The sequence below is a fragment of the Octodon degus genome, unplaced genomic scaffold (genome assembly GCF_000260255.1).
Source record: "Octodon degus isolate 3935 unplaced genomic scaffold, OctDeg1.0 scaffold00262, whole genome shotgun sequence".
NCBI classification, from domain to species: Eukaryota; Metazoa; Chordata; class Mammalia; order Rodentia; family Octodontidae; genus Octodon; species Octodon degus.
In genome coordinates, this window is record NW_004524838.1 from 1,312,713 (window position 1) to 1,324,352 (window position 11,640).

At 37.0% G+C, this 11,640-nt stretch overlaps 1 pseudogene; it reads left to right on the forward strand.

The window, feature by feature from the left end:
• Window positions 1–466: 466 nt before the first annotated feature.
• On the forward strand, window positions 467–562 carry LOC111814062 (annotated as a pseudogene).
• Window positions 563–11,640: the final 11,078 nt, after the last annotated feature.

Consider the following 11,640-nt stretch of genomic DNA (forward strand, 5'->3'; position numbering starts at 1 on the left):
ATCCACTGACAGAATGATCAGGAAATGTCACAGATACAAAAATATATAGATATGTAAGTGGTTACTACTCTGCAGATGTTAGAATGACCAACCAGAGGTGTCTGAATCAACATGAATGAAGGTCAAAAATAATAATTGAAGAGATAGCACAATAACTTTCTAAAATATTTAAATACATTGTTTAACCAGAAATACAGAATAAATATTAAAACATGCAAAAAAAAAAAAAAGTAAGTTTACAACCAAAACAAACTCTGGAGAAGGAGAAAGAAGGGAGATTAAAGAGGGGCCATAGAGGCAACAATGCAGTTTGTATATTTTTTTTCTTATTTTGAAAAGTCTGAAGCAATTGTAGTGTGGTAGGTTTATCAAAACTTTATAAACATGAGAGCAGATGCATAGATATCATTATAGCCTTAACCGGTAGATTTGAATGACTGCATAATAAAAAACATCTAAAAGATAAGTACAGCACATATCCTAAAATTGGAACGATACAGAGAAGAGTAGCGTGGCCCTGCCCAAGGACGCCATGCAAATTCATGAAGGGTTCCATATTTTTTGAAACTGTTTCATTGTTAATTTATCTTTTTTCTCATTAAAATGAAAAGATAAAAATAAAATTCAAAAAAACCCACTGCATTAAAAAAATTTGCTTTTCATCTACTAAAAACTTAAAAGACAAAATGTAAAGAAAAACAACAATAATAAAACCCAATAATTCAGTGTATTCTAAATAGCAGAAGAAGGAAATTTTCAAATCCAACAAATCATTTGAAAAAAAGGGCGAACTAAAAACACAAAATACAGTGGTGGATTATTAAATGTCAATAATCATAGTATATGTAGAAAAATTAAGTTCACAGATTACAAAACAGAGAGCCTCAGATTTTTTTCTAATAGCAGTCATATCTAGTTAACAAGAGAGACATTTGAAGTAAAATGGCACGGAAAGGGTAAAGATGAAGGGATTTAAGAAATAAGAGCCAGATTCTTCCTTAAGGAAAACTGTGATAGCGATTTAGTGTCATGTGAAAGAACTGAAGACAAAATGCAATCATGATGATAAGGGGAGAAAATCACATAATTAAAAATTAGGGTCATTTCATTAAGAAGACATAGCTGTGACTTTGTGTACAATGAAAAAGGTCCGTGCAAAAGCAAAATCTGACAAAATTATGATGAGACATTGACAAAAATCATAGGGAAAGTCTCGGACATGGTGGCCCAGGCCTGTGATTCCAGCACTTAGGAGACTGAGGCAGGAGGATGACTTTGAGTTCGAGGCCAGCCTGGGCTACATAGTGAGACCCTGTCTCAAAAAAGCAGAAAAAGAAATCATAGAGAAAGATTTTATGTCATTTGTATAAAGAGTCAAGTAATTCCTGCACCCCCAAGCCTTAGATTACAGAAAATTTGGCCAAATTAATATTTGTCCATTGTAAGTATATATAGAAACGCCTAAGGAAAGAAAGTATATGACCTTTCAAGTACACAAAAAATAATGAAAAAAATCCAAAACGGTAATTTTCAAAAGAGGTCTCAACAAATTCCAAATCATCAATACTGCTTAGATCACTTCCGTCACGACCATAAAACTAAACGGGAAACAAATGAAAGACCACTTTATGATCAGTATATTTTACTATTTCTTTTCGTGTAGTGTTAAGAAAAATGACCTTACTCTTAGCTCCTGTCCTGTCCAGCCAGTTTGCTTAGTATCTAGGTAGGTCTGACATTATTCTGTAAACAGTAGTAGTAACACACAAGGTCCACTAGGTGTCAGTATTACTTTATTGCTTTTCCTTTGTCCGGGGGTAGTGTCAAGAGACAGCTTAAATTCAATGAATTAGATCTCATACCCAGTTCCAATACCATTTTAGGTTTGCTGTACATATCTGATGATGAAGAAATACAGTAAGTAATTTTAACATGTAATACACACGTACACTTCCTATCACGTAATAATTTCCTAAATCTCTTTGTGCTTATTTTCTATTACTTTTTTATCTTGCTAAGGCCGTTTTGTATGATTCTTTAGGCCCTTTAAGCAAGGGAGGCAATGCAGAAAGTATTTCCTATACCTTCGAAAACACCCAAAGAGCTCTAAATTGTCTCTAATTTGCATATAAAATAAATTGCAGTCCTCTTACAAATACAGAATTGAAGGTTATCTTGCAAAGCCATCTAGTCCAACATCATTCAGCTTAAAAACTGACAAATGGGACAACTATTCTATTTTTAGACTCCAGGGAAGGAAACCAGTCAGGAAGTTCTTCTTCCGGTCTAATCTAAATCCCTCCTGATGGAGTTTAACCCTGTTTCCTCCAGCGGGAGACCTTCCAGGGAGCATGAAGGACATCTGCAGAGAGAAAGAGTAACCCTTCACGTCCTAGGCCTCGGGTGCACAAGGCTACCCAAGGGCAAAATGGATCCCAGGAAGGAAGGTAGCTGCCAGCAACTGTGGAGCAAACGAATAACAGCCCTAAAGTTATCTTTAAAAGAAACACTTCACAGCAGCCTGTTGTCAGGAGATCCAACCTCCGAGTACAAAGATATGACCTTGAAGGAAAGAGATACAAGTTCCTAAATGCACTCTATTCCACTAGCAATAATTTGGTATTATTTTAGGGTATTCTGTTGAACGTAATGAGTGAGTACCTCCTGGGAGCAAGATACTGTCAGTAATGCTGGCCAATCCACATAGCAGACCTGCAAAGTAGAAATAAATTCATCATTGTTGTGATTATAACTGTTTTCCAAATAAGGAACTTGAGGCTCAGGAACATAAATTAATTTGTCCAAGGGGCACAGCTGATGGAAAACCAAGCTAGCTTCCCTTCCTTCTTCCATTCCTCCCTTTCTCCCTTCCTCCCTTCTTTCTTTCCTTCCTTCCTTCTTGTAAAACAAATTAAGTTTGTAAGCCAAAATACCATTGTGTTGGCTTATATTCTAACTTTTATTTCTATTATTTCCATGTACATGAATGAATTTGCCTTATAGTTTGTTCTTTTTATAGCCCCTAAAGTGAAAATGTACAGTTCTTTTGTTGCAACATAAGCGTTTGTTTATTTCCTCTAAGAAATGATTCAGCTAAATTCCACAATTGTTGCTATATGGTATAATATTTTCATTTCATTTAAAATGGTTCCTAATTTTTCTTGTGATTTCTTCCTTGATCCACAGTTCATTCAGCACTCAACATATTCTATTATTGCTAACTTTACCTGTACTATAGTAAGAAAATAACCTTGTAAAGTGATAATCCTTTGATATTTGAGACAGTGTATGTTGTCTTAATAAATATGTATAATTGAAAGTGCATGCACTCTCAAGTTGATGGGCATATCACTCTATAAATATCAATTGTATCTGAGTGCTTTATAGTGTTAAAAATCTGTATCATTGATTTTTTTCATCTAGTGTTTCTATTAACTATTGGATGAATGTTGAACTATGTGGATTTATTTATTTGCCCTGTCAATCTTTTTAATTTTTATTTTATCTTTATTTTTTATGTATTTAGTACAGGGTCTACAGGGTCTCACTACACAGATTGGACTCTTAGTGATCCTCCTGTTTTCAGCCTCCCAAGTGCTGGGATTGCAGATGCGCACCACCATGCCCAGTCACAGTTGCTGTCTCAGCACGCCCCATGGGATGGCAGGAAGCACAGCATGTCCAGATTCGAATTCTGGTCCCTGCAGCTGCCTAAGCAAGCACTTTAATCCACTGAGCTATCTGGCCAGCCCATACATCTGTCAATTTTTGCTTTTTACATTTTGAAACTCTGTTACTCATATACACGTTATTATGTCTTCCAGGTGAATTGACATTTTATCATTATAAAATGTCTTTAAATTCTAATGCACCTTGCTTAAAATCCACATTGCTCCCTGTCTTTATACTTAAGGTACATACAGTTGATTCTTGCTTTTTAAACATCAATCGGAGCTGGGTATGGTGGTACATACCCGTAGTTCCAGTACTCTAGGGGGCTGAGAAAGGAAGACTGCAAGTTTGAGTCCAGGCTAGGTAAATTAGAAACTTAACAAGACCCTGTCTCAAAAAACAAAACAAAATTAAAAGGATTGTGGATTTAGATCAGTGTGAAGGCAGTGAGTTCAATCTCTAGTACCACACACACACAAAAACAAAACAAAAACGAAAACATTTGACACAAAATCAACAAATAAAAATCAGTAGCCTCCCTGTACACCAATAATAAGCCCACAGAGAAAGAAATTAGGAAAATTATCCCATTTATGATAGCTTCAAACTTAAGTACCCAGTAAATCAATCTAACCAAGGATGTAAAAGACCTCCATAATGAAAACAATAGTGTCCTGAAAAAAGACGATGAAGAAAACATTGGAAAAGAAAAAAATATCCACTATACCTGGACAGGTAAAATCACCATCATTAAAAGAGCAATAGTGGGGTCAGGGAGATGGCTCAGTAGGATAAGCGCTTGACTGGCAAACGCAAGGATCTGAGTTCAATCCCCGGTTCCGCAAAAAAAAAAAAAAAAAAAAAAAGCAATAGTATCAAAAGTGATATACAGAGCTGGTGAGATGGCTCAGTGGTCTAAAGCACCTACTTAGAACAAGCTTAGCAAAGCACAGGGACCGCGGTTCAATCCCCCAGCACCACATGCCAGCCCGCCCCGCCCCCTGGTGGGCTGAGCTGGCCACACACACACACACAAAAATAAATAAATAAAATAAAGTTAAAAAAAAAAAAGTGATATACAGACAGGGCCAGCCAGATAGCTTCTCAAACTAAAGCTCCTGCTCAGGCAGTCACAGGGACCAATGTTTAAAGCTGGGCGTGCCCTGCTGTCCCCGCCCCCAGGGTGCGCTGAGATGGCGAGTGAGATGGGGCGTGGTGGTGCGCGCCTGCAATCACAGCGCTTGGGAGGCTGAAAACAGGAGGATCACTACAAGTCCGATCTGTGTAGTGAGACCCTGTAGACCCTGTACTACTTTTGTTTTTTTTTTTTTTTAGAAAAGTGATACACAGTTTTAATGTAATTGCTGTTAAAATACCAACAGCAATCTTTGGAAAACAGGAGAAAATAATCCTAAAATTTGTATGGAATAAGCAGAGACCCAGACTATCGAAAGCAATCCTGAGTAAAAAACCAAAGTGGGACGCATTACAGTACTGGATTTCAAGTTGTACTATGAAGTCATAGTGACAGCAACAGCATATACGGGTAGAAACAGATATGTACATAATGGAAGACACAGAAACAACCCAGTGTACCTTCAGCCAGCCGGTTTTTGACAAAGGGGCCAAAAACATACATTAGATAAAAAATAGGTTCTTTAACAAATAGTGCTGGGAAAACTGGTTATCTACACTGAGATGAATGAAACTATAGCCAGATCTCTCACCCTGTATTAAAATCAAATCAAAATAGATTTTAAAAAATTATGTCTTAAAAAAATCAGCAATGCTAAAACTGCTGCATGATAACATAAGGTAAACATTTGAAACCACAGGCGCAGCATGGACTTCCCGTATAAAACTCCAATCGCACAAGAAATAATACCAGGCATAAATAAATAGGACTATGTCAAGATAAAAGCTTCTGGACACAAAAAGAAACAATTGACAGGGAAAAAAGGGCAACCTATGGGATGGAAAATAAATGCCGCCAGCTACTCTTTTTATAGAGGACTAATATAGAGACTATATAAAGAACTAAAGAAAAAAAAAAACCTTCAAATGAAACAATCAAAAAATTGGTAAATCAATAGAACAAACACTTCTCAAAGAAAGTATAGTTGGCCAATAAGTACATGAAAAAATGTTCTTCATCTTTAGCCAGTAGGGAAATGCAAATCAAAACAACTCTAAATAAATAAATACAAACTCTCTGAGATTCCACCTTACTCCAGTCCCAAAAGATGCTGCTGCGACTGTGGGAAGCGAAGAATCCTTCTATACCGCTGGTGAGAATGTAAACATGCACAATCATTGTCAAAATTAGTGTGGAGACTTCTTTAGCAACTAGAACTATTTGTTCCATTTGACTTGGCTATGCCTTTCCTGGGTATATTCCTGAAAGAATTAAAGACATTTTACTATAGTGATGCATGCCTTGCTATATGTGTGGCAACACAATTCACCCAGCCCAGCTCTGGAAACAGTCTTGATGCTCATCAACAGATGAATAAATAAAGAAAAGGTAACAAATCCACACACAATGGAGTATTAGCAATCCACAATGAAAAATGAATTCGTGTCACTTGCAGAGAAATGGAGACTCCTGAGTCTTTAATTGTTATGTGGAATAAATCACGTATCACATGGTTTCTCTTTGTAAGAAAAGAAAATATGAAGAAAATAAAGAGGAAAATAATGGAGAGATGGTAGGAAATAGAGAGGTAGATTTTTTAAAAGTTGCAGAGGGGAACAGTGAAAGAGAAGAGTGAGTAGAAGGGAAGGAAAAGAAATAAAAAAGATCAAGATGTGATGTGTGTACGAACCAGTTCCCCAAAACAAATATAAATATTTTGTATTGCAAATCTATACCAATACAAACGAAGACAAATAAATATTTTTGACAGCATTTGTATTTTAATTAGTGTTTATTCTATTTACATTTAGTGTAGGTATTGATGCAGTTGGGTTTATGTTTACTATTGTAGTATTTGTTTCCTACTTGTCACATCATTTTTCATTGTTCCTCCTGTCCTGCATTATTGACTTACCATAGTCCACTTGTGTCATTTCCTTGATATAAAATGTAAAATCCTCCGAATAATAAAATTCTGTTAATTCTCAGTAGCATGTGATGCATCCACATACATTAGAAATAACATAATACAATGTTGTAAGTATTGTTTTAAGTAATGAGCTACTTTTTGGGGATTTTTTCATTTGTTTGTTTCAGGGGGGCTTTGCAGAACCAGAGACTGAACTCAGGACCTTGTTCTTGCCAGGCAGGTGCTTAGGCAGCTGAGCTATGTCCCCAGCCCATGAGCTACTTTTTCTAACTGGAGGAAAAATATTTCATACTTATTCACCTTTTAAAAATATTTATTGCTTTGTATCTACTATCGTTCAGCCTAAATTTTTTTTTTATTTAACACATCTGTAATAGACAGCTTTCACTCTCATTTTTGAAGCATGTTTTTGTTAAATGTAGAATTCTGGATGGACAAATTTCATCGCTCAGCCCTTTAGGCATGGCCTGTTGTCTCTGCCTTCAAGGCTCCTGCTGAAAAGTAAGTGATTAATTGCAAGACTGCTCCTTATGTGTGATGTCTTCTTCCCTCGGATAAAGCCTCAGAACTTTGCTCTGTCTTTGGTTGGTAGAAATGTATGTAAACTGTTCCAGGATGTGAGGGTTTTGGGGGTTTTTTTTGTTTTTTTTTGTTTGTTTGTTTGTTTGTTTTTTTGTTTTTTTACATCCTCATTGCTTGGAGTTTGCTGAGCCTCTTGAGTATATAACTTGATGTTTGTCATCAAATTTGGGGGTTTTCTTCAATGATTTAAAGATTTTTTTTGTTTCATTTTTGTCCTCTTCTGGAAATCCAATTATATGTATGTTAACTTGTTCAATACATCCCTATGGGACACAGAAACTCTTTTCACATATTTTTTCCACAGCACTTTTTCTCTATATATCCTTCAGATTGTATAGTTTCTACTGGTGTTTTCAAATTTTTAGCCTTTTATTCTGCCCTTAGCCTCATCCAATGAATTTTATTTTAAAAATATCATATTTTCTCAGTTCAGTATTTTTATTTGGTTCCTATCTCTTTGCTAAAATTCTCCCTCTGTCTGCTCAGTATAACAGTTTTATCCTTTGAGTCATCAAAACATCTAGATAGTTGCTTCCAAGTCATTGTAGTATCTGGTTCATTTACTGTTTGGTCATATTTTTCTGTTTCTTCCAAGGTTGAACGATTTTTTATTGTACACTAGGAATTATAGAGAATATACTATACATTCTTGTTTCTAATTTTTCTCTCTCTTGCATTAGGGCACTGTACAGAACCTTTGAAAAATCCACAAATACATTGATCTTAACCAGTATGGTTTCTTATTTAAGAAATCAAATTCCTTCTGTTGTCTCACTACTTTGATAGCTTTCCAGTATGTTTCATTTGCTGTCTTTTTAATGTTTGTAGCTGTTATGTGCAGGAAGGCTTATCTGATACAATTCCTCTACATGACCAGAATAACAGTTTCACTTAGGTGAGAAGTTTTATCTTGAAGCATAGATTGGGGCAACTTGAACTTTGAGGATAAAACTTTCATTCCTGAATAATAAATTTCCACATTTAGACCATTCTTCAAAGAAAAAAATGCAATAACTTCAGAGAAAATGCTCTGTCTATTTTTGTTTCATTTAGTACATATAGTACATATATAGAGGCTTAGGGCCTCAGCCTTCTAAAAGTCTCAACTATTGTCTATGTGGCCTTCCAATTTTGCAAATAATCTCTTGAAGACCTCCCTATAGCTGTTCATGTAAAGAAGGAAAGACTGTTTTGATTCATGTCAAATGAATACATTGGAAAAATCAAAGAAAAGAAAGCCAGGTAAAGGAATGCAGTGAGCTTAGAAATACTGGGTGCTTATTTTGAGGGTATGATTTAGAGATTCCTGGATGGAATGGTCTATACCATAAGAGTTCCGGGTGGGTGCCATGCCACACAAGAAACAATTGCAGCCTGCCCCTGGGAGTAAGCCAGAGAGCTAACAAATTCAGTGCACATTGTAATGCTTCATCAACACGCCTTCTGCAGGGCCTGCCCTCTCTGCTGGGTCACTGACCTTTATAAGTGCACAGTCATGGCCACCGCCTGACAGGCATGAAAAGAAGACAGACAATGGACAAGAAGGAGGCATGCACAGAGGGGGGAAATGCACTCATTCAAGGGATTTACTGGTCAAGGATGTCATGTCCTATGTCCATTCCAGAATGCATATGCAGCCCATGCATATTGGGCTGAATAAATATAAGTAAGGAACAATTATTATCAATATGTGAACATAAAAATACTTCCAAGACATATGATTAGTTTTGCCACAACACAGAACAATACAGAAGATTGCTTCTTGCTATTAAAAAATGTTAACCAACTTTTCAAAGCTTCAGATCATTAAAATTGATTAGAGCATCATACAGCCTGATTTCAAAGGCATTCCAGGCTCCAGAGGTAGTGCCTGCAAATAGGGGGAAAATTTTAATTTGGGTCCTGAGTTTTTCAAAAGTAGCTGTATAATCTTTGGTCACATGCTACAGATCATCAAGCCCCCAGTTCTTCATCTGCACAACTAGGGGCTGTCTTGGTGTAATGACCCCACTTTCCAGATATTTTAGAATTTCTGCATTAGTTGCTGTTTCCTCAGACAATTTTCATAGCCTTTTGTTCAAGAAGTTCAGAAAAATACATTAATATAACCATTCTCAGAATGAACTCTTGGAATTCCAAGTGCTTCCTCAGTTCAATAAGAGTGAATCATCTTGCATATTGGAATTCCCTGTAGACTCTTATTTATTTTTATTTTGTTTTTAAAAGGAGTCCATCCCAAATAGAAAAGGCATTTGAAAACCAATTCTCAAGGATGTACCTCTAACAGTCTACAATTCTTATAATGAAAAGGATGCATACCTTTTTGCCCTTTATCGATAAGCATTGTTTAGAGGCTCTGAAGAGTGCTATTAAATCACGGATTTCTCCTACTGGTTCTTGAATGGCACACAGCTCTGGTAGGAGGATAGTTATGGCAGATGCATCTGGAACACACAGGTATGCTGGGAATGCCAGCCTGAAGTGGGAGCACTGTCTTAGCTTTCATACACATCTCTACTGCTTTAGAGACCGCCATACAAAGTGGCTTTCCCACTGGATTTGCCCACATCTCAGTCTAAACTTTACAAACTTCATCCACTTGCAAGGCATCTTGCCCAGCCTTCCACTCCCAAGTGCCTAACCATCTACTGAAGGACCCCTCCCAATCACCAGTGGTTCAGAGGCAGTCGTACTGATGTAGCCCAGCATAACTGCATGTGTACTAAACCTTCAGAGGGAATAATCATAGGATGCCGAATAAAAATGATTTTTATTACTGATTACAGAAAAATAATCCCTCCCACTAATCCCTTCTATAAATACAAGGCAAGGTGTACAAACAGGATGCAAATGGTTCCTAAAGCTAAAGCGTATGTCTAATACTTACATTAGTTTTTACTCAAGAACTTACGCTCCCCCCCCCCACCAGTGGTAATAATAACTTTGCTACTTTGCCAAAAAGAAACAAGTAAAGAAATTGTTCTCACTTTGTAAAAGTAATTTCATTCTGGAGAGGATAATGTCAACGTTTGTTTTAATGAGGAGGCAATTGGCCCTCCCTGCTAAAGAGACTGGACTCTCATATGGGAAAACAGTAGTGCCTGATTGAGTGTTAATGTGAATATCCTGTCCCCTTTCTGGGAGAGAAGAAGGATTCTTCCCTGTTAGATCCGCGCAGTTGGAAATCACTGTTCCTGGGGTTTCGTGAGAAATACCAGAAGAGTGATCATCATGTTTAATATATTTTACTCCCCAAACACAAATGTGCTAGACTACCCTCTAAGAGCTTTTGTTCTGTCACACAAAAACTCACTGTCATTCACACAGCCTAGAGTTACAATCATATGCTGAACCCTTGGCATACTCAGGCTTTTAAGTTACATTTTTTTTAGTTTGTTCTTGATTTCCTTATTCCTTTGGAAAGAAATATTCTTGCTGAAGGAGAGAGAGAGAGAGAACCGCGTTTAAATTTAATAGAGACAACTGTTGGACAGAGAGCTGAGGGAAGTGAGTGTATTCACCCCACCCAATTCATCAGAAGCCGCTTCCTGTGTGAGGTGGGATTTGAGTCATATTAATTTGTCCCAGACCACACCAAAATTAAGCTGTTCACGTCTGAAGCATTCCATGAATTCAGTTGCGAGGAGGAATTTGTTCAGCCATGTTATGGATTCATATTTCTCTCCTCTCCCAAGAAGGTCTGGGTGTCCTTATAAGGAAGAATGCCTCTGTTTCCCACAGTGTGGAGAGCTAAATAAATACTCTCTCACAGTCAATGCAGAGGTAACTTTTTTTTAATGGATTAAAAAAAAGCAGTTCTGAGAGTCCATCACTGCTTCAGCGTGCCCATTCAGAGAGGGGGCTTTTGTCTCTCTCTCAGTGGGAGCTGCCATTTTAATGGGGCCTCCAGCGGGGCCTAGTTTGAGGATGTGAAGTAGGCCTAGAAGAATTGGGGAATTTTTTTTTATTTAGATTTTGGTTAATTTAACCATACTGGCTTTCAAATGAACTGAAATGTAAAAGTGAATCCACAGTACATGTCCCTCAGAAGCTGTAACCAGATAATTTCAGCAATTCCTCATTTCTGAAGTTCTCTCATGTGAAAACCAATCCCTTAAAGTTCTAATAGGCATTATGAGCTCTCTACCCTCCACCCCCAATCTATTTGCAAAGGAGTAAACCAACAGAATTCAATCATTCTTAGAAATATGCATATGTATACACAGACGCATGTGTGCACTTCTAAATACTAGATGAAAAAAATTCCTTCCAGCTGATTGATGATGCCAAGTCAGGATTGCCATGGCTTTGTGGTAATTTT